Raw genomic sequence first — 24,001 nt, 5'->3', positions numbered from 1 at the left:
AAGAGACTCAGGTTCAATCCCTGGGTTGGGAAGACTCCCCTGGAGGAGGAAATGGCAACCCACTCCAGTATTCTTGCCTGGGATATTCCTTGGACAGCAGAGCCAGACGGGCTACAGTCCATGGAGTCACAAAGAGTCGGACACAACTTGGCAACTAGACAACAAAAGCAACATATCTAGAGAGAGATACCTTGGGTTTGACCCAGGCTTGGGTTTCAGTTCTGACTTAATGGACATTTGTCCCTGAGCAACTTCCCTAACCTTTTGTGTCTTGGTTTCTGCAATGTGAAAGAAGGGATAAAAGTACCAGTTTCTTAGGGGTGTTGTGTGGATTCCATGAATGAATATGTAGAGGGTACTCAGAACAGGGAAGGGCACATATGAAATACTAACGGTATAGGCCATGAATGGTATAGGCCAATGAATATTCATTGGAAGGACTGATGCTGAAGCTAAAACTCCAATACTTTGGTCACCTGATGTGAAGAGTTGACTCACTGGAAAAGACCCTGATGCTGGGCAAGATTGAAGGCGGGAGGAGAAGGGGACAACAGAAGATGAGATGGTTAGATGGCATCACTGACTCGATGGACATGAGTTTGAGCTAGCTCCAGGAGTTGGTGATGGACAGTGAAGCCTGGCGTGCTGCAGTCCACAGGGTCACAAAGAGTTGGACATGACTGAGCAACTGAACTGAACTGAAGGCCATGATAAGAGTGAAATAATTCAAGATGTTTTTAATGCTTCTTTAATCTTTTCTATAATTTGCTCATTTTAAACTGACATAAATTATCATCATGAGAAGAAAAGTAGCAAAGAAGGAATTGCCTTCATCAGGCAGTTTGTATGTATTACATACCTTTGAACTGACTGTGCTTTCCTGCTGCTGTCAAAATAGGCTTTTGATGTGAAAATAACAGGTGCCTGCACAGGAGAGCTCACCTGAGTGTCAGCTCCGATGGGTATGTCTGGTAAGAGCCTTCCTTCCGAATTTACATCTGCACATCTATGCTCAGTGTCAGTGTATCTCCTTGCCATAAACCCCTCTCTTCTATTTCATATCAAATACTGTTCACCCCACCTCCCGGCCAAATCCCCTCCACCTTATATGTGACAAGGATGGATAGATTCACCACGTGTGTGTGTGTTAGTAGGTCAGTGGTGTCCAACTCTTTGCAACCCCATGAACTGTAGCTTCCCAGGCTCCTCTGTCCATGGGATTCTCCAGGCAAGAATACTGGAGCAGGTTGCCATTTCCTCCTCCAGGGGATCTTCCTGACTCAGGGATTGAACCTGGGTCTCCTGCATGGCAGGCAGATGCTTTAACATCTGAGCCACCAGGGAAGCCCCTAGATTCACCAAACTAGCAGCCAACTGTGTTGGGGTTTTTTTTTTGTAACCACAAAGGCTGGAAGTGATGACCTTCAAAAGGCAAAAAGTCTCCACCTGTGCAACAGAACGTCCTGGAGACTATGGTCACCACCACTAATGAACAAAGATGCCTTGGCTTTTGCAAACCATTTGCCTGAGAGTTTTTAGATCACTTTCGATCTGCTCTACTCCTACCAACTGTGAGGATCTGGTACTGCCTGACGCTGACTGCTCACAACTCCAGCATTGTGAGCATGGGAGGCCCTTACACCTCGTTCATGACATGAACTCCTACTCATCCTTCAAAACCTACCTCAAAAGTCTCTTGTGTTGTGTGATGGACCTGACCTCCCTTAAGAGACCTGAACATTTCTGTCTTTGTTTAGGTTTAACGAAACTCCAGAAGCCAGACTGGAGAGAAGATTTGTGGCTGATACAGGGGGAGTAACGAGAGGAAGCTGGCTGGCCTTACAGAAACCCAGACTTGGGGTTTAGCCGAAAGCAGAGGACTTCTTTGAAATGCTGTATGCAGAGCACTTGGCTCCTGCATTTCTCACTCGACGGCCACATGTGGAATTCCAGGACTCAGGTGGTGCACCCCTGGCAAAACATGAAATCAGTTAAACTGAATCAACCGAGGGGAACTAGGGCCACTAATATAGACACAGTCTAGTATTTAGAGGCCTCCAAATGCTGTCCTGAGCACCCAAATCAACCCCTGAGCACAAGCTCCACCTATGGCTGCAAATCTCCCAGTCAACGTTCTCTTTTCAAAACTCACATGAAGACCCAAGGATCACCTGGCCTCTGAAGAAAGACCAAAGCACAACAAGAACATCCAGGAGAAGAAAAGATACTAAAGCAGCCAGAGGAAAAAAAACCGGGATATATAAAGGATTAAAAAAAAAAACCCTATAATTATAATCCTCTGAGAGATTTGGAAGGGTGGGCATACTTTGTCACCCAGCCCATTCAGTGAGAGACTCGAAAATCAAAGAGGAAGATGTCTTAGAAGTGACCCCTGGTCCACCCTCTGGTTTAGAGCCAAGGGAGGGTCTTAGTCCTCTGAGGTTACTGTAAAAAAACACCATAGACTGGAGGGCTCAGAAAACACACGTTTATTTCTTCAGTTCTGGAGGCTGGGAGGTCCACGACCCAGGTGCCAACAGATTTGGTATCTGGTGAGAGCTCATTTCTTGGCTCATAGATGGACCAGCTTCTCATTGTGTCCTCAGGTGGCAGAAGAGATGAGGGAGCTTTCTGGAGGTCTTTTTAAAGGGCACCCATGCAATTCCCGAAGGTGCCACCCCCATGACCTCATCACCTCCCCAAGGCCCCAACTCCCAATACCATCACATCAACGATTAGGTTTCAACATGTGAATCCAGGTGGGGAGGACACATGCATTTAGTCCCCAGTGGGGACCCCTGGCTACCTGGAGAGCTGACTGGAAAAGCCACAGGTATGGGAGCCACACACATTTCCACATCAGTCAGTTCTGCTACACCTCTTGTTTTTAACCACAGATCTGTTCCAACAGATTAATAAATTACAGAACAACTTGAAAACTTGGTGCATTTTGTGTACCCTTGGTGTAATTTACTTGGCAAGAAACACTAAGATGAATGCAGAAAAATGGTGCCCAGCTGAAGTGAGCTGCTTAAGGAAGACACCAAACCACACACCTCCAACACCCACCAGCCACCTCCAATCTCAGTATCTATGATGAACCACAGCCATCTGTCTCTGGTGTTAGAACTTTCCATATGATTCCACATCTCTCTCCTTCCGCTCCTTCACAGTAACTCACAATTGCCAACCCTTCCCATGAGTACTTCTGCACACAAAACCCCATTCATCTTGCACTTCTAAGTCAAGCTCCACATTTATTGCAGCCTTTATGTATTTTTTGACCATTTCTCATATGTAGAATTGTGCTTCCCTTTTTTTTTTTTTTTTTTTCTTTTTTTGGCCAAGCAGGATCTTAATTCCTTGACCAGGGATCAAAGGTGCTTCCCTGGATTCTCAGCGGTAAACAATCCACCTGCAATGCAGAAGGAACAGGAGATGCAGGTTGGATCGGTAGGTTGGGAAGATCCCCTGGAGGAGGGCATGGCAACCCACTCCAGTATTCTTGCCTAGAGAATCCCATGGACGTAGGAGCCTGGTAGGCTACAGTCCATGGGATTGCAAAGAGCCAGACACAGCTGAGGGGGTCGAAAAGAGCTGGACACAGCTGAGTGACTGAACGTGCGCGCGCGCACACACACACACACACACACACACAGATAGAACCCACACCCCCTGCATTGGAAGTAAGGACTCTTAACCACTGGGCCACCAGGGAAGTCCCCTGTGCTTCCCTTTTCTATTAGGCATTTACCTTTTGTTTTCAATATGTCATTGATTAAATTTTTGAGTTCTATGCCTATAATGCCAACTTTCCCATAACTCCTGCTGTTTTCATTGTGCAATTTTTTATGACTCAGTAATTTTTAGAAACTTGTCGCATTATATTAGAATTGACCGTGTGACTGTATTTCTGTATCCAAACCACATTTTCAGGAGTTCTCTGATCCTTGGGGTGGGGCGGGGTGGGGGGTTGGGGGAGGGGGACACAAACAGACATGGCAAGCTGATTCTGTTTTGTAAAATTTGGTCACCATCATTGAACTGCACACCAGTCACACCAAGCTCTTTCTGGCAACCCCAAATCTTTCATCAGCTCTTTGGCCTTTTCCCTGCACTGAGCTGGAACCTTTTCCTGGGACAGAGCCAGTTCTTGGGTTTGTTAGTATAAAAGAAATCTGTGTATCATCCGGGTTCCCCACCCCCACCCCCATCAAATACAAAGTAAAATTCAAGCATAATTAATGAAATCTCCATTCCTGGCTTGTGTTTACAGGAAAAGCTGCTATGGAGCCAGTGCCTGGGTTCCCATCCTGCCCCTCACTGGTCAGTTACTGTGTGACCTCAGGAACCTCCCGCATCCTCTCTGAGCTCCTTTCCTCCCCATAAGCAGAGATAACAAGGCTTACTTCAAAGGGGTTCTGTGAGTTTTAAGTAAGATAATGTATTTAGCACAGTAATTGACACTTAAGTATTTTTCCCTTTTTTTTACTATGTCAAGCTGATCTTTGGCTGGTTACAAACCTATTCCCTCATCCATGTCTTATGTTATTTGCCTACACTGAAATCTCCTCCCCTCCACTGCTACTCAAATTTGAAGCTTAAAAATTGCAAAAAAAAAAAGAATAATTGGGTGGTAACAACCTTGGAACAACAGACTGGTTCCAAATAGGAAAAGGAGTACGTCAAGGCTGTATATTGTCACCCTGCTTATTTAACTTATATGAAGAGTACATCGTGAGAAACGCTGGACTGGAAGAAGCACAAGCTGGAACCAAGATTGCCAGGAGAAATATCAATAACCTCAGATATGTAGATGACACCACCCTTATGGCAGAGGGTGAAAAGGAACTAAAAAGCCTCTTGATGAAACTGAAAGTGGAGAGTGAAAAAGTTGGCTTAAAGCTCAACATTCAGAAAACGAAGATCATGGCATCCGGTCCCATCACTTCATGGGAAATAGATGGGGAAACAGTGTCAGACTTTATTTTTGGGGGCTCCAAAATCACTGCCGATGGTGACTGTAGTCATGAAATTAAAAGATGCTTACTCCTTGGAAGGAAAGTTATGACCAACCTAGATAGCATCTTAAAAAGCAGAGACATTACTTTGCCAACAAAGGTCCATCTAGTCAAGGCTATGGTTTTCCTGTGGTCATGTATGGATGTGAGAGTTGGACTGTGAAGAAGGCTGAGCGCCAAAGAATTGATGCTTTTGAACTGTGGTGTCGGAGAAGACTCTTGAGAGTCTCTTGGACTGCAAGGAGATCCAACCAGTCCATTCTGAAGGAGATCAGCCCTGGGATTTCTTTGGAAGGAATGATGCTAAAGCTAAAACTGCAGTACTTTGGCCACCTCATGCGAAGAGCTGATTCATTGGAAAGGACTCTGATGCTGGGAGGGATTGGGGGCAGGAGGAGAAGGGGAGGACAGAGGATGAGATGGCTGGATGGCATCACTGACTCGATGGACGTGAGTCTCAGTGAACTCCGGGAGTTGGTGATGGACAGGGAGGCCTGGCGTGCTGTGATTCATGGGGTCGCAAAGAGTCGGACACAACTGAGCGACTGAACTGAACTGAACTGAACATCCTTTTAAGTTTTTGGCTCATACTGGCTAGGTCTTCTCTTCAGCTGTTCCCTTCCATTAGCTTGCAGTAATAATTCAATCACTCATTCAACATGCCTAGCTTACATATACTAGGTATTTGAGTGACTTAACTTTCCAGAAAAGACCCTGATACTGTGAAAGACTGGGGGCAAGTGGAGACGGGGGTGGCAGAGGACAAGATGGTTACATAGTATCACAGACTCAACAGACAAGAGCTTGAGCAAACTTGGGGAGATAGTGAAGGACAGAGAAGCCTGGTGTGCTGCAGTCCATGGGGTTGGAAAGAGTCAAACATGACTTAATGACTGAAAAACAATTTTCCAGACCCTGTTTTTTCAGCAAAATGAGGATAATAGCACCTATATCATAAGACTGTTGGAGGGCTTCAATGACACCAAGAGACCATAAAGCATGTTTCATACTGTCTAGCACATAGTCGGTGCTCAAAAATGGTAGCTTTTATTGGTATTGCCATGATGAAAAATGACTAAGCCACAGCCCTGCTCTCAGTTCAGTTCAGTCGCTCAGTCATGTCCGACTCCTTGCGACCCCATGAATCGCAGCACGCCAGGCCTCCCTGTCCATCACCAACTCCCGGAGTTCACTCAGACTCATGTCCATCGAGTCAGTGGTGCCATCCAGCCATCTCATCCTCTGTCGACCCCTTCTCCTCTTGCCCCCAATCCCTCCCAGCAAAGGAAGCTTAAATCCTGATAAACATGAAGACCTCTCCCCACTACACTAGTGCAGCCAAGCAGATCCTCTGCTGAGAAGATCTGCAAACTTATCTCCTCCTACAAACCCAAACAAGCTGGAGCAAATGTTCTACTGGCAATGAAACAATGAGTCTGATTATGAACGCATATGACTGAAAAGGCAGCAAGCTAGCTTAAGTATGATTCATCATTGTCTGCCGCAGTAATTAGAAGTATTTTGGTTGGTTCTAGGTCAGAATGACCCAGTTACTGAACTTTTTTTTTTTTTTTCCATTGCTGAAGTTTGTGGTGAACTTTAAAACAAAAGCTAAAGGCTTAGGAAAAGATAATTCCTTTGTGGCTTTTGCTCAGAGGCAGGACATTATCAGCTCTGCCTTTCAGAAGCAAGATCCTGGCCAAGAAGCTGTTAACGCTCCATCTCTCATTTCACTAGACACAGGAATAATATTCATGGATGCTCCAGACTGGAGCTCCTGGAAGCTTATTCTACCCATCTGTTTCCCAAGCTCCTAGCACAAAATAACAGTAACCAGGAGAGTGTTTATTGATGAGGTATAGGTTATAACCAGTAGTCACGAACAGGTTTGAGAGCTGGACCATAAAGAAAGCTGCTGCTGCTGCTGCTGCTAAGTCACTTCAGTCATGTCTGACTCTTGTGCAACCCCATAGACGGCAGCCCACCAGCCTCCCCCATCCTTGGATTCTCCAGGCAAGAACACTGGAGTGGGTTGCCATTTCCTTCTCCAATGCATGAAAGTGAAAAGTAAAAGTGAAGTCACTCAGTCTTAGCGACCCCATGGACTGCAGCCTACCAGGTTCCTCCGTCCATGGGATTTTCGTACTGGAGTGGGGTGCCGTTGCTTTCTCCGAAAGAAAGCTGAATGTTGAAGAACTGATGCTTTCAAATTGTGATGCTCTTGAGAGTCCCTTGGAAGCAAGGAGATCACACCTGTCAATCCTAAAGGAAATCAACCCTGACTATTCATTGTGGGGAGGGCTGTTGTTGAAGTTGAAGCTCCAATACTTTGGCCACCCAATGCAATACTTTGGCCACCTGATGCAAAGAGCCAACACCTTAGAAAAGACCCCGATGCTGGGAAAGATGGAAGGCAAAAAGAGAAGGGGACGGCAGAAGATGAGATGATTAGATAGCATCACTGACTCAATGAACATGAATTTGAGCAAACTTCGGGAGATAGTGGAGGACAGAGGAGGCTGTTGTGCTGCAGTCCGTGAGGTCCCAAAGACTTAGCGGCTGAACACCAAAAACAGGCAAGAAAAAAAAAAGAATTAATTACCCCAAATATCTCTCCAGCAGTCAGTGAACATTTTCCACTTTATTCTGGCTAACACTGACTCATTAGCAAGATAGTTTTTTACATATTTAGTATGCCACATTTCAATGACAAAAAGCATGAAATAATGACAGAATGCAGAGAAAGTATATTGCATCCTTTTAGACTGTACTGTAGTTGCAAGTTTTAAATGCATAGGAAAAAGACTGGAAGGAAATACACTGAAATGATAACACTGTATGTTTGGGGAAATGAAATTATGGGCAAATTTTTTTTCTTCCTATTTTCTGTATTTCCTAAATTTTTTACAAACGCATAAACAACTTCGGTGTGGGGACAGATTACACTCATAAAATTCCATCAAGTTGGAGATCCACTTGGAGACAGCACGGTATGGAAAAGATGAGAGGACCTGAGTGCTGGAATCACCCTGACTCAACTGCCACTCCCCAGCAAGCCAGTCATCTGCCCTCTGCAAAATGAACAGTCCAAGCTACATCATCTCTTTAGCAGCCCACAGCTCCCGCTCAACAGATACTTAGGTATTTCAAGTGACAGCACTCACAGAATGAACTGGAAACCCTCCTGGGGCTGAATGGGGAACACACATCCCCAGAGCTGCCCTCCAGTTCTAGGCCTGACGCACCGTCAGAAGCTGGGAGGGAGCCAGGGGCACCTGCCCTCTTAACAGCAGCCCACCACCTGTGTTCTCTTTCTTCTTGGAACCAGACTGACTTCAGAGCCCAACAGAGTTCTGGTCTGGGCTGGGCTGGGCTGGGCTGGATGGACTTGCACACAGCATCTCTGACCCAAAGGAGATCCAGAATGGCCTTCCCTCCACAAAAGCCAAACTCCCCATCCTTCTAGGCCAACCTCAGGGCCCATCGCGTCTAGGAAGTTGTCACACATTGTTGCAACCTTTCCTCTCACTCCTTCCTGTTTTTGAATTGTGCTTATTAAATGTGTGCAAATAGGGACTTCCCAGGCGGTCCAGTGGCTGAGAATCTGCCTTCCACTGCAGAGGATGAGGGTTCAATCCATGGTCAGGGAACTAAGATCCCACATGCCATAGGGCAACTAAGCCCACACATGGCAACTACGGAGCCCCTGAGTTCTAGAGCCCATGGTCCACAGCAAGAGAAGCCTAAGAAGCCTGTGCACCGCAACTAGAGAAAGCTCAAGTGCCAAAACGAACAGCCCGAGTGCTGAAGCAAAGACCCAGCGCAGATACAAAAAGGTATTTGTAAATATTTGTGTGATAAAGACTCAGTTCAGTTCAGTTCAGTCACTCAGTCGTGTCCAACTCTTTGCGACCCTATGGACTGCAGCATGCCAGGCCTCCCTGTCCATTGCCAACTCCCGAAGTTTACTCAAACTCATGTCCATGGAGTCGCTGATACCATCCAACCATCTCATCCTCTGTCGTCCCCTTCTCCTGCCTTCAATCTTTCCCAGCACTAGGGTATCATGAGTCTTTATCAAGGGATTATAATGCCTTGACTCTACAGTGGAAGTGACAAATAGATTCAAGGGACTATAATCCCTTGATAAAGACTCATGATACAACAAATATCCATGTGCCCACTTCCAGTGTAAGAATAAGAACATTTCATCCTGTTTGGTATCCCCCAATTCATGCGCTTTCATCCATCAACACCCCCAGGTATCTGGTACCCTAAATTTTACTCGCTTGCTTTTCTTTATAATTTTAACAAAATTCTTCGATTAACTTAATGTTAACCTAAAATTTAACACAGATTCAACTCAGCTTTTTTTTTTTTTGGTTTTCCTATTTGGTAAAGGTCAACATCAGTGTGCCTGTAGGTCACCTGGGATCTTGTTAACATGCAGATTCTATTTCAGTTGGTCTGCCTTAAAGGCTGAAATTTGACATTTCTTGGCATTCCAGACTGGTTCCAAATAGGAAAAGGAGTTCGTCAAGGCTGTATATTATCACCCTGCTTATTTAACTTATATGCAGAGTACATCATGAGAAATGCTGGACTGGAACAAACACAAGTTGGAATCAAGATTGCCGGGAGAAATATCAATGACCTCAGATATGCAGATGACACCACCCTTATGGCAGAAAGTGAAGAGGAACTAAAAAGCCTCTTGATGAAACTGAAAGTGGAGAGTGAAAAAGTTGGCTTAAAGCTCAACATTCAGAAAACGAAGATCATGGCATCCAGTCCCATCACTTCATGGGAAATAGATGGGGAAACAGGGGAAACAGTGTCAGACTTTATTTTTTGGGGCTCCAAAATCACTGCAGATGGTGACTGCAGTCATGAAATTAAAAGACGCTTACTCCTTGGAAGCAAAGTTATGACTAACCTAGATAGCATATTCAAAAGCAGAGACGTTACTTTGCCAACAAAGGTTCATCTAGTCGAGGCTATGGTTTTTCCTGTGGTCATGTATGGATGTGAGAGTTGGACTGTGAAGAAGCCTGAGCACCAAAGAATTGATGCTTTTGAACTGTGGTGTTGGAGAAGACTCTTGAGAGTCCCTTGGACTGCAAGGAGATCCAACCAGTCCATTCTGAAGGAGATCAGCTCTGGGATTTCTTTGGAGGGAATGATGCTGAAGCTGAAACTCCAGTACTTTGGCCACCTCATGCGAAGAGTTGACTCACTGGAAAAAACTGATGCTGGGAGGGATTGGGGGCAGGAGGAGAAGGGGACGACAGAGGATGAGATGGCTGGATGGCAGCACTGACTCGATGGACGTGAGTCTGAGTGAACTCTGGGAGTTGGTGATGGACAGGGAGGCCTGGCGTGCTGCGATTCTTGGGGTCCCAAAGAGTCAGACATGACTGAGCAACTGAACTGAACTGGCATTTGACAAGCTTGCTGTTGTTCAGCCACTAAGTCATGTCCAACTCTTTGTGACCCCATGGACCACAGCACACTAAGCTTCCCTGTCCTTCACTATCTTTCAGAGTTTGCTCAAATTCATGCCCATTGATTCGGTGATGCTATCCAACCACCTCATCCTCTGTCATCCCCTTCCCCTCCTTCCTTCAATCTTTCCCAGCATCAGGGTCTTTTCCAATGAGTGGGCTCTTCACACCAGGTGGCCAAAGTATTGGAGCTTCAGCTTCAGCATCAGTCCTTCCAATGAATATTCAGGGTTGACTTCCTTTAGGATTAACTGGTTTGATCTCCTTGATGTTCAAGGGACTCTCAAGAGTCTTCTCCAACACCACAGTTCAAAAGCATGAAGCATCTGACAAGCTAATTTGTTTCAATCTAAGCAACATATTGTCTAGTTTTACATCTTTTAAACTCTTTATGAGTGGACTTACACTGTATATTTTTTTTCTATGACATGTTGTTTGATTTTTTTTTTGTATAATTCACCCATGATGTTGCCTGGATCTGCGAGTTGCTTTCACAGCTGTATAGTACTTCATTGTGTAAATACACCACTGTTTATTTTTCTACTCCATAGCTGATGACGACTTGAGCTACTTCTATCAATAGTTTTTGTTTGACTGTGTGTTGCTACAAATAACACAAGTATAAACATTATCATACATATCTCCTGTTACAATCACAGGTCTCAAGGCTGCCACACAGTTCCAGGGGGCGCTATCCACCCTGTAGGCTACTAGAATACCATCCCCTAGAACAAAAATGTTGTGCCAACTTGAGTAAGTCTGGTTGTTCCCCATCCTTACCTACCCTCGATACTGTCAGATTTAAATTTCTGCTAGAGGGTATCTCATTATAGTTTTAATTTGCAGTTTCCTCTTTACTTGTGAAGTTGAGCATGTTTTCATATCTTTATTCATTATCTGTTTCTCTCTTGTCCTTTCCTAAATTCCTAAACTATCCCTTCGGTTTATCTTACCAAACCAAAAAGGAATTTCTATAGATATTACTATTTCACTTTTATTTTGTAGTTTTAGTACCTGTCCTACAGTATATTCTGGTTTCTCTATTTACTATTTTATAGGGTCTTTTACTGAGTGACTAACTGTCACTCTCACTTCCCCTGGTGGGGGTAAGGGAACTCTTCCATCTTCACAGGTTTAATACAGATTTGGCAATTTCATTATTTTTAGAGTTTCTTCCCTTTATTTTCAAATGAATCCTGGAAAATGGGAATTTTCAGTCACTGTGCGAAATAAACATATAAAGTAGGAGAAAGTGTTAGTCCGTCAGTCATAATCTGACTCTTTGCAACCCCATAGACTGTAGCCCTCCAGGCTCCTCTGCCCACGGAATTTTCCAGGCAAGAATACAGGAGTGGATTGCCAGTCCCTTCTCCAGAGGATCTTCCTGACCCAGGAATCGCACCTGTGTCTCCTGCATTGGCAGGAAGATTCTTTATCACTGAGCCACCTGGGAAGCCCAGTCACTGAATCTAATTACTTTCAATCTAAAAAAAAGCTATCTGGTCATTCTATTCTTTTAGAATAAATATCTACAGCTAGCAAAGAAAACAGCGAAATTTGACAAACATATATCATTTCATATGAGTACTGGTGTTGAAGATTTCTCCTAGAAAATACAGACTTAGTTCCACGTACTCCTGGAAGACAGCATTGCTTGGCAAAGGGTTTTATAAAACAGTCTGCAGTCACACAAGTTTTACAGGTAAAGGGACTTAGAAGTGTCACCCAGTCCAACCCTTTGCCTTATAATAAGAAACTGTTATATTATTTTAAAAGCAAAGACTAGAACATTTAATCCAGACAAATAATTCTCCTACTTTCACCTAGTATGTTTGCACCTTATAAATTCTTGCCTTTTATGGATGTTTTTGAAAGAGATTTCGGTCACTCATTAACTTTAATGTAAATGTGAACTTGGAGTTGTGGTAGGTCCCAGCCTTGAAGAGTAGTCATACTTCTGTTCTACCGGAATAGTGTCCCCTGGATTTTTGTGATCTGTTTCTCAGACACAGCAGCAAGCACGTGAATTCAGGGCCTTTTCCTAGTGTGGACAGCTGGGAACAGGAGAATCCAGCCCCATGTCCATTGCACTGTTTCCCTGAGCAAGTTTCTTACTGGATGGAGGTTGATTTTACAGCCTGAGAAAGACGGATTCTGAGATCTTGTGGGTTTCACTCTACTCAACAGCTGTTTTCGTGTCAATGCAGAAAGGAGATAGATAAGCCTTCAAAAAAGTTAAAGGAAAGGGAAACTAAGGCATCTGGAGAATACTTATTAGCAGAACAAACAAGGTGGCAGACTCTGTTCAACTACTGATAGACGGGAGATGGCGACACATCCTGCCTTCTTTCACAACGCTCCCCACATCAGCAGTTCACGCTGCAGCGTGCTGTCCCACTAGACCATGAGCTCGTGAGGGAAAAGACCGCATCTGTTTTGTTGATTACAGACTCTCCAGAGTCCAGCCCATGCCTGGCTGTCTCCACCAGTACTGCGTAATTGAATGAACAAGTGCAGTCTTGCTATTTAGAGAGGCTGACCAGCAGAAAAGACAGGTCAGGAGACATGCTGTACACCCAGCCCACCAGGTGCCCAAGTTTACTCTTGGATCAAGTTTCACCACGAGACATTTTCAGCCCCATTAACTTAGTTCCTCATGGAATCATCTACCCAGAGTTACTCTGTGATATTGCAACATTGGCATTTTTTCAACACCATCATGGAAAAGAGCCATATGGAACTGGCTTTGGCATTTACTAACAAATTAGGTCCACTGTGTCACAATATCATTTATATGAGGTCCCAGAATAGAAACTGATTTAAGAATTTAATGGGCGGCGGGAGGGAAGTAACAGAAGGGAAGACCTTTGTCCTGAAGAACTGGCATGTTTCTTCTTTTCTTTTAATATACTTATTAGCATTTATCATTTGCCCATTTTGTGCTAATAACTAGATAAACAGCGACAAATGGGTAAAAAAAAAAAGCAATGACTAATTTTACAGAAAACAAAGGCTAGCAGGAAAAAGATAATAACTAATAGTAATATTAACACATACCTGGCTCAGCCATCAAACTGTTTACCTGGCCATATTCATGCATTAATTGAGTCCAGCTATCAAACATTATAAATAACTGTACTGGGATGGTAGAGGGCAGGACGTGTGTATCTGTATGGGAACAACAGGGCAAATGTGAAACTTCCAAATTGGGAAGTTAATAAATACTACCTAAGATTCAACAATTAACCAGTAGCAACAAATGTCCTTTAGAAATGGCAGGGAAATTACTAAAAGAATCCATTAAAAGGATTGACAGTTACTGCCTTCCAAGGATAAGATAAGAGAGGAAGAAGTGGGCAGCTACAGAGAATAAGACTGTCATTAGTATTCAATGTATATGATTTTATTTAATCTCCGCTAGAAAAGGCAGAGGAACCAGAGATCAAATTGCCAACATCCACTGGATCATGGAAAAAGCAAGAGAGTTCCAGAAAAACATCTATTTCTGCTTTATTGACTATGCCAAAGCTTTTGACTGTGTGGATCACAATAAACTGTGCAAAATTCTGAAAGAGATGGATATACCAGACCACCTGACCTACCTCTTGAGAAATCTGTATGCAGGTCAGGAAGCAACAGTTAGAACTGGACATGGAACAACAGACTGGTTCCAAATAGGAAAAAGAGTTCGTCAAGGCTGTATACTGTCATCCTGCTTATTTAACTTCTATGTGGAGAACATCATGAGAAACGCTGGACTGGAAGAAACACAAGCTGGAATCAAGATTGCCGGGAGAAATATCAATAACCTCAGATATGCAGATGACACCACCCTTATGGCAGAAAGTGAAGAGGAACTAAAAAGCCTCTTGATGAAACTGAAAGTGGAGAGTGAAAAAGTTGGCTTAAAGCTCAACATTCAGAAAACGAAGATCATGGCATCCGGTCCCATCACTTTATGGGAAATAGATGGGGAAACAGTGGACACAGTGTCAGACTTTATTTTTTTGGGCTCCAAAATCACTGCAGATGGTGACTGCAGCCATGAAATTAAAAGACGCTTACTCCTTGGAAGGAAAGTTATGACCAACCTAGATAGCATATTCAAAAGCAGAGACGTTACTTTGCCAACAAAGGTTCATCTAGTCAAGGCTATGGTTTTTCCTGTGGTCATGTATGGATGTGAGAGTTGGACTGTGAAGAAGCCTGAGAGCCGAAGAATTGATGCTTTTGAACTGTGGTGTTGGAGAAGACTCTTGAGAGTCCCTTGGACTGCAAGGAGATCCAACCAGTCCATTCTGAAGGAGATGAACCCTGGGATTTCTTTGGAAGGAATGATGCTAAAGCTGAAACTGCAGTACTTTGGCCACCTCATGCGAAGAGTTGACTCATTGGGAAAGATTCTGATGCTGGGAGGGATTGGGGGCAGGAGGAGAAGGGGCTGACAGAGGATGAGATGGCTGGATGGCACCACTGACTCGATGGACGTGAGTCTGAGTGAACTCTGGGAGTTGGTGATGGACAGGGAGGCCTGGCATGCTGCAATTCATGGGGTTGCAAAGAGTCGGACACGACTGAGCGACTGAACTGAACTGAAAATTCTTACCTTACAAATGAGAAAACTAAGGCTCGTAGACATTAACCAAGATTGCACAGCTGCTAGGTAAAGCTCAGATTTTAGTGCAGGCTCACTGAAATCCAAACCACCAAATCTTCCCACTACATTAGGGTCTGTCTCCTATTCCCTTACACTAAAGGAACTTGTGACATAAAGGAAGAAAGCTGTGAGTCACGTAGGCTCATAAAATGCTATATGATATAAAGAAAGGAAAAAAAAGTGGCAAAGATGAGGAAGAGTGAAGGACAACGCTTAAAACGACTGATAAAACTGAAGTTACATTAGTAATTAATCCACATGAACTCCAGGCCTCAATGGATTTTTTTTTCACTAGAACAAACTAATTTGGCATTTATAAAAGTGAGTCTCTGATAAAACCCTGCCAAGTCTGACCCCTCCAGGTGACTGGGTACCACATCCTATAGGGCTGGTCTCTGCCTTGATGGGCAGTCCTGGCCAGACGAGAGGTCACTGCACCCCCGGGCAGATGCTTCCCCTCACCACTAGAGGCAGCATTTCTGTGTGAACACAGCCTCCCATGTCTTTGCTACACAACCATGTCTGATTCTTTGTGATCCCATGGACTGGAGCCGGCCAGGCTCCTTTATCCATAGGCAATACTGGAGTAGGTTGCCATTTCCTCCCCCAGGGTATCCTCCTGACCTAGGGATCGAACCCACATCTCCTGCATTGCAGGTGGATTCTTTACCCTCTGAATCATCCGGGACGCTCCCCCTTCCTGGGTCTTTGCCAAAAGCCTAAAGAAAGAGGCCCAAGTAAATCTACAGGGTATGCCATTATGGAAGGAAATGGGCACAAGAAAGAGAATGTGACCAAGACATCTTTAAAAAGGCTGCATGAAACGTGTAAACTGACACAGTCATGTCAGTGTGAGCTCAACCAAGCACCTCGCACACCCATCACCATGTTAGGTTGCCTGTTACAGAAACCCAGCCACTGTGGCTCAACCCAAGAGCGGCTCATTCTTCCCATGTAACGAGGAAACCTGCAGGCAGCTAGTCCAGAGCCAGGGTAGCCTTTGACAACGGCATTCCCTGGTGGCTCAGATGGTAAAGAATCTATCTGCAATGCAGGAGACCCAGGTTCGACCCCTGGGTTGGGAATATCCCCTGAAAATGGGAATGACTACCCATTCCAGTATTCTTGTCTGGAGAAGTCTATGGAAGAGGAACCTGGCGAGCTACATACAGTCCATGGGGTTGCCAAGAGTCAGACATGACTGAGCAGCTAACACTTTTACTTGTTTTTTTCACTTCAAGACCAAAGCTCCTTCTGCCGTGGAAGGCAGCCTGTGAAGTTCACAGTCCAGCCTGGAAGAAGGGAGAAAAGCAAAGATAAAAGGAGCAGGACTTCTTCAGCAGGAAAACAAACTGTTTTCCCAGAAGTCCCAACCAGTAGATTTCTGCTTATAAAACACTGGCCGGAACCTGGTCTTTAGGGCCACCTAGTCTCGAACAGAGCCTAGAAAACCGGGTTTTTAGCCAGGCACTTTGCTATTGTGAACAAAACCATTAATCGGGTTCCATTAATCAGGAATAAAGAAAGTGATGGACAAAGCTATCTGCCATGGCCGCACTGAGCCCAGCGTTGGTTCAGCCAGTAAAAAGAAGACGGGTGCTGTGTTTTGGAAAGCACGGAATGAGAAGTGATGATAAGACCAAAACAGAGCGAGGCGAAATCTGTCCCAGACAATGAGGTCATGCTGACCTTCTGGGGAGACGTGGATGTTCAGATAAGACACGGTACTGCAAGGCAAATGCAAAAATATCAAAGTGCTATTTTACAAGGCTGCCGAGGTGGCTATTTTCGGTATTGATTATCCACCTGATAAGGCTGGCACGTGAACTGCCCCTGGAGGATCCTTCTAACCGGGCATCTGACATCATTTCATTGCATCCTCACGCAGTTCCTGTGAGACCAGCAGGAGGGGAAACGTGAGGGCCAGAGAGATGAGGTCTTGCCCAAATAAGAGGCAGAGATGGGATCCTAATGCAGATGGATCATGCTCTTGAGCCTACAGCCGCTCCATCTCTCCTCTGGTCCAATTTAACCTCTGGATAGTGGACCTGGGCCTGAGGAGCTGGGCAAGATGCTGCCTCTATCCTCCCTACCAAATGTCTGGATGCCTAGCCGGACAGAGCTTTCAGATCCCCTTTGAGTCTAAAGCGAGCTGTCTCCGTAGGTTTCAGCCTTGGTGAAATAAAGAACACCGGCCGAAGGGCAAGTCAGATAGATGACCCAAGTTAATCAGTGCACTGGCAACTTTCCAATTGCAGATAACCCTCATTGTGGCTGACGCCCTAACCCTAAACTTCTGAGACTCTCAGCTGACAGCCTGGGGCACCCCTGAGTAGTCCCAGAGAGACCAGAGACCTCTTCCTACTGTGAAGAAAAGGAAAACACCATCAATTACCTGGACAATCCAAATTGACCTTTAAATGAGCGTGATTGTCTCCTGTACTGAATTTATTTTGAAGTGTTCATTTTCAACTCTCAATGATGGTCAAGTCATAAACTCCCACCCTGACTGGACGCTCCTGTTCCTGATGACCTTGACAGGAGATGCCTATCTGGAAAGAGGCCACCGGCTTCCTGGGCAAGTCATCCACTCCCCTGTTTGCAGGAGATAAAAGAGTGCTACGGCCAGTAATTGAATATGCATGCACCATTTTGTTAGAGTCCCCGGTTCCTTTTTCTCCTTCGCTCTTAGAAGAAAAAGCACTAAATCACTTTCTCCAATAAAATGCCCACAGACAAGGAAAATAAAAACAACCACTCCTAGGAGAGCTCTCTGGGTCCTGTGAAGTTCTCAGCAGCTTTTAATTACTCCTCAGTGTTTTGCTACCAGTTGTTAAATGTAACAGAAACAAGAGCTACATTAACACATTAAAACAAGAGGACCTAGGTCTGCAAAGAGTGAGACCTATAAGAGCAGATGAGTGTGGGGGAAGGTCCCTTTGAACAAAGACTAGTATCAGGGCAGGAAGCCAGCTTATCCTGGGCGATAATAAAATACCAAGCTTTAGTCTTCAATAGCTGAGTGGGGAAGGTGGTTTTTGGGGCGTTTTTGGCTATCATTAGCACTTTTTTTTTTTTTTACAGATAGAGAAACTGAGCCTGCCCACAGCAGGACCACATGGGAAATAATAGTAGAATTAAGGGTGTAACCGGCTGTATTTTGGCACCCCTTCTCCACTGTCACCGGTTTTCAAAAACATTCACAAAATGGGAATGTCCGGGGGTTGATCACTTACAATAGCAAATTTTCCAAATGTCTAAAAGTTTTCAATAAAATGCTATTTTATAGATATTTTGTAAGGGAGCCATAACCTTTTGCTCACTTCCAAAAGGAGAAGCAAGCAGAAAAATATTGGCAAACACAATAAGGCCATGCTGGAAAAGTCACTCACCCGATGAACAGCATCAGTCAAAACTTAAGCCAGGGGGGAAAAAATGTGAATGCACAGATTTCTGTTAACCAGATAGTTTCTTGGAGAACACATGAGTGAGCATGCTGCAGGTCCTTGCGAGGTCTTGAAAAGGGCTCCCTGCCGTCCCAAAGCACACGTTGCCTCGGTGATGCCTGTGACAGCAGCCTGGAAGACCCCAGGAGACAGGACCCTCCGGAGACAGGACCCCCCGGAGACAGGACCCCCCGGAGGATGGAGCAGAAGAGGGACCTCCTGAGGAAAGTGCCACATCGGGGATTATTCTACAGTCTGAGCAGTCAAAACTCAGGAATGTCCAGGGCCCTCCAAGAGGAGGCCTGCCACTAAAACCCAGGTTGGTCTGAGCCCCATGTCGAGCCCAGTTCCCCGGGAAAACTGCCACAAGGAAGTGCCAGTGAACAAGGGCAGGAAAAATGGGGCCAAGTGACTGTGGTGTGATAGAGCCGGATCCTGGAGGAAAGTGGGATGCTGTGGTACAGGAGCCCGGGAAGCTGGGGAGACAACAGCACTGTGCCCAGGGCCACGTGCATCCTCTCCGCAGGCGAGTGGCGGGGTGGGGCCCACGTGTCGGCCCACCACCCACAGCGAGTGAAGAGCTCCACTGACCAGCTCACTCTCCATTCAGGCGAATTCTCCCAATGACATCAGCACCACTCCTGAAAACTCGGCTCCCAGTAACACAGGCACTTGAGCATATCCTCTTGGCTCAATCAATAGAGATGGTCAATTCAGGACTGCAGAGCTAACACAAAATGCAGGCTGAAGCCAAGCATCTCCTGTCAGTGAATGGGGCATTCAATTACCATGTTTCTAACCCCCTTTATGCTGCCCAGATGCAATCTGGGGAAGTCCTTAGGTCCAGCTAGGGAGGCAGAGGGAAGTCCCATAAATCTAAAGTAATACATGTAATTAAAAGCCCAGGCTTTTTCCAGGGACAAGCTTCTCAGCAGGATAAAGCGAACCACAGATCAAGTACAAAGTGGTTGACCGCTCTGGGAGAAACAGAAGCCCCCAACCCTCAACCCTGTGCGTTCACCCCTGCTGTCCACCTCCTCCCTCGCCCCCCAGGAATACCCTTCTTCCATGTCGCTGCCTGGCAAAGTCTTAAGCACCTTTCAAGCCAAGAAAAGTAACTGTAATGGGATGAATTGTGTCTCTAAAACCCGTGACCCCCAGCACTGCAGGATGTGACCTTATTTGGAAGCAGTGTGTTGCGGATGTAATTAGTTAAAATGAGGTCATCCTGGAGGAGGTGAGGCCACTAGTCTAATCTGACTGGTGTCCTTCCTTATAAAAGGGGAATGTGGACAAAGGCATGCACACACGGAGAACAGCGTGTCGGGAGCGGAGCTCTGCTGTCACCAGTCAAGGAATCACCAGGAGCTGGAAGTGGGGCCTGAAGCAGACCCTCCCCCGGCACTCCAGAAGGAGGTCGGCAGCTACCGGGAAATTGGCTTCCAGATACACCATGCTTCTGTGTTATAAGCCACTCTTGTGGTTTGTGGTGCCGTGACGGTAGCCCAGGGAAGCTGGTACAGTGCCTGACTTAGTCCATTCGGGCTCTTACAACAAAAGACCAGTTGGTAACTTTAAAATAACAAATTTCTTTGTCTCAGTTCTAGAGGCTGGAAGTTCCAGATCACGGTGCCAACAGGGTCGGGTTCTGATGAGAACCCTCTTCCAGTTGTCTGTCTTCTCACTGGGTCCTCATACAGCAGAAGGGGCAAGGGAGCTCTCTGGGGTCTCCTTTATAAGGGCAAGGATCCCCTTCACTTTGCCGACAAAGATCCATCTAGTCAAAGCTGTGTTTTTTCTGGTAGTCATGTGAGAGCAGGACCATAAAGAAAGCTGAGTGCCAAAGAGTTGATGATTTTGACCTGGGGTGTTGGAGAAGACTCTTGAGAGTCCCTTGGACTGCAGGGAGATCAAACCAGTCAATCCTAAAGGAAATCAACCCCGAATATTCACTGAAAGGACTGACGCTGAAGCTGAAGCTCCAATACTTTGGCCACCTGATGTGAAGAGCTGACTCACTGGAAAAGACCCTGATGCTGGGAAAGACTGAAGGCAAAAGGAGAAGGGGGTGGCAGAGGATGAGATGGTCAGATAGCATAACCGACTCAACGGACATGAATTTGAGCAAACTCCAGGAGATAGTGAAGGACAGGGAAGCCTGGCGTGCTGCAGTCCATGGGGTCACAAAGAGTCAGAAACGACTGAGCAACTGAACAACAACAATCCTCTTCACGAAAGCTCCACCCTCAGGACCAAATCATCTCCCAAAGTTCCCACCAAATACCATCACACTGGGGGTTAGGCTTCAGCACATGAATTTTAGGGACCACAGAAATTCAGTCCATAGCAATGGCTTAAGCCTTATCATCACTAAGAGACTTTTCAGATTCCACTGACCAAGTTCCCCAAGGAAAGGGGTCTCCTGCCCCATCTGTGTTATAGGATCCCCATTTCAAACAACAGCTTCTGCTTCCCCTGCAGCGTGGGGAGGAGGAACTTGCATGGAATGACTCAAAAGGAGCCACTGGGCCAAATCTCTCTCTTGTAAATCTGAACCCAAGAGACGCAGAGGGTGAGCAGACCGGGAAGCAGGAGGCACACGTGGTCTGCGGTCAAGTCACAGTGTCCTCAACACCACCGATGAGATGCCCGTCCCCAGGGTCTAGCCAGGGCCAGGGCAGCCAGGGGAAATCAGCCAGGCTTCTTGGCTCACGCCTTATCCACATAGGCCAACAGCCTCAGCAGAAATGAAGGTACGACCCTTCTCTCCATCTACCTGGTCCTCCCTCCCTGGCAGCTGGAACACAGGTAAAGAGAAGAGGGTCTTAGCAGCCCTTGAGTCCTGGTGGGAAAGCACAGCAAGGCTGGACACCGTGAGTGACATAACTAGACTGGGTTCTGGAAGCTGGGGGTGCAGTGATGGGTGTGTGAACCCCCACGGAGACCCGTCCAGAGAGAGGAAACTGCACCAGAGCAGTCACGGGAGACAGAGGACAGCCCCTCCCCAAAACACAGAGGGTGGCAGGGAGGTCTGCGGCACTGACCACCGGGGGCTGGAGGCAAGGAGAGATGCCCACGTTCCGGGTGGACGGAACCAGTGCACTCACGAGAAGTCAGGACAAGCAGACAAGGAGGAGTTCACTGTAGATAACACGCACTCGGGCCACCAGCAGGCGGGGAGACCCAAGTCTGAACACAGGCAGCGCTGATCCTGCTGTTGCCATGAAACCCACCAAGTCCTGCAGGACAGGTAAGCCTGTTCTTCCCCTTAAAACACCCAGATTATGGATTTGCCAGAACAGTTTGAAAATACTAGATCACTGATTCTGACAAGGCTTCTTTGGGGCTGGGTTCCGAAGCGTGCCTGAAGCATGTGTCCTGCAAGGCTGACTCAGTGTCCCTAAGCATCTCCACATGGCATCTCAACCACAAAGGCTGGAGAAGGTGAGTGGATTCACTCTGCCCCTCAGGAGTCTGAAGTGTCTCTCAAAGAGCTACTGGGATGGATGAATCAAGGTCAGAGGGTTTCGCCTCTGCTCTCAGATAAATGTGCGGTCACCTCCTGTTCCCAGAGGAGGGGCTGATGAATGATGGCTCTGCCCAGAGAACATCTGCTCTGTCCTTTTAGGCAGCATGCCTCTCGGGGAGACACAGGAGGGGACGGCAATAGGGCCACCTTGCAGCCACCAGGTCAGCAGCCCCAGCCCTGCCCTCCACATACAGCTCCTGTGGAGAGCCTCACGTCTCAAAGGGCTTCCAGCAGAGGAAGCGGCCAGATGGTGCCAGGGAAAACCTCAGAGGGGCTGAGATACCAGGGAGATGGGATGAAGAAGGAGGGGTTGTCTCGCTCATATGTACATCATTTAAGATAAAAAAAAAAAAAAAAAAAAACTTACTATCTTCTTGGAAAATCCCAGACTTGGAGACAATGAAGTCTTCATTTGGTCATTTCTTTTTCTACTTGCATTATTTTCTTCTCATTATCCTTAGATTCTGAGCCCTTTGAGAGCATGGTCTGTATCTGATTCAATCTCTGTCATTTCAGTGACAGAGCCATAATACCAGGCAGGCTCTGGTATTATACCATAATAACAGGCACATCATACTCTTCAGAGAGTACCTAATGAGTGAGTGGATCAGCAGATGTGTGGATGGGTCAGTAAATAGAGTAAAAAATAAGTGGATGGGTGCATGGATGGGTAGGTGGATGGAAGGGTGAGTGGGTGAATGGATGGATGGATGGATGGATGAGTGGATAATGGATAGAAAGATGGATGAGTGGGTAAGTGAGTGGTGAGTAGGTGGCTGGCTGGATGAACGGGATGGGTGGATGGATGAGCAGGTAGATAGATGGGTGAATGGATGGATGGATGGACTGGTACATTGATGGATAATGAACAAATGGCTGGCTGGATGGTTGGTTGGATGAATGGATAGATGTGGATGGGGAGATGGCTGAGTGGGTAGATGAATGGATTCAACAAGTAACTCTGAAGTACCCACCCTGTGCCAGGCACAGTGCCAGGCACTGGAAGTATTGAGATGATTGGCACCTGCTCTCAACTTCAAAGGAACTCACAGTCCAACAGGGCAAGATGTCACATTACTAAATCAACACCTGATAAGAGCTATAACAGAGGGGAAGAGCAATGGTCTCAGCACAGAGAGTGGCTGTACAGATTGAGTCCCGAAAGATACCCAAGTGTCTCTTGGTCACTGTATTCAGCACAGGATTTCCCACACTTCACAGGCATTCCTTTGGCCCAAGTGAAATTTCCAAAGAGTTAAATTCCAGTTCTTTCCCTCTACTGCTGCTGCTGCTGCTGCTAAGTCGCTTCAGTCGTGTCCAACTCTGTGCGACCCCATAGACGGCAGCCCACCAGGCTCCCCCGTCCCTGGGATTCTCCAGGCAGCAACACTGGAGTGGGTTGCCATTTTCTTCTCCAATGCATGAAAGTGAAAAGTGAAAGTGAAGTCGCTCAGTCGTGTCCGACCCTCAGCGTCCCCATGGACTGCAGCCTTCCAAGCTCTTCTGTCCATAGGATTTGCCAGGCAAGAGTACTGGAGTGGGGTGCCATTGCCTTCTCCGTCCCTCTACTGAGCCCCCTGCAATCAATCAATACTCCTCCCTGTTTTCTTGACAAGCATTTCTGTGGGCCAAGCATTTCCCTCCCAGAAAAAGCAGTTAAACAGCACACACATCTTAAGACATAACACTGACATTTGATAACAGAAAATATGGCCACAGTATGTTAGCAAAGAGGTGGATGCTGACTGGACGGGTGCAGATTTGGAGTCAGTCTCCAGCTGTTGAATTGTAGGCTCAGCAAGGCAGGAGATAACTTGGGAAGATAATTGTCTCTAATTCTGTGG

The 24,001-nt window shown here is 46.2% G+C and overlaps 1 protein-coding gene across 3 annotated transcripts in view; it reads right to left on the bottom strand.

Annotated features, from left to right (window-relative positions):
* GREB1 (growth regulating estrogen receptor binding 1) overlaps positions 1 to 24,001 on the bottom strand; it is a 135,827-nt gene that overhangs the window by 87,789 nt on the left and 24,037 nt on the right. The gene's annotated exons all lie outside the window — the stretch shown is intronic.

This window comes from Bos mutus, chromosome 11, assembly GCF_027580195.1.
Source record: "Bos mutus isolate GX-2022 chromosome 11, NWIPB_WYAK_1.1, whole genome shotgun sequence".
NCBI classification, from domain to species: domain Eukaryota; kingdom Metazoa; phylum Chordata; class Mammalia; order Artiodactyla; family Bovidae; genus Bos; species Bos mutus.
The sequence above is the reverse complement of the archived record's forward strand: the minus strand, read 5'-3'. Positions and strand labels throughout refer to the sequence as shown.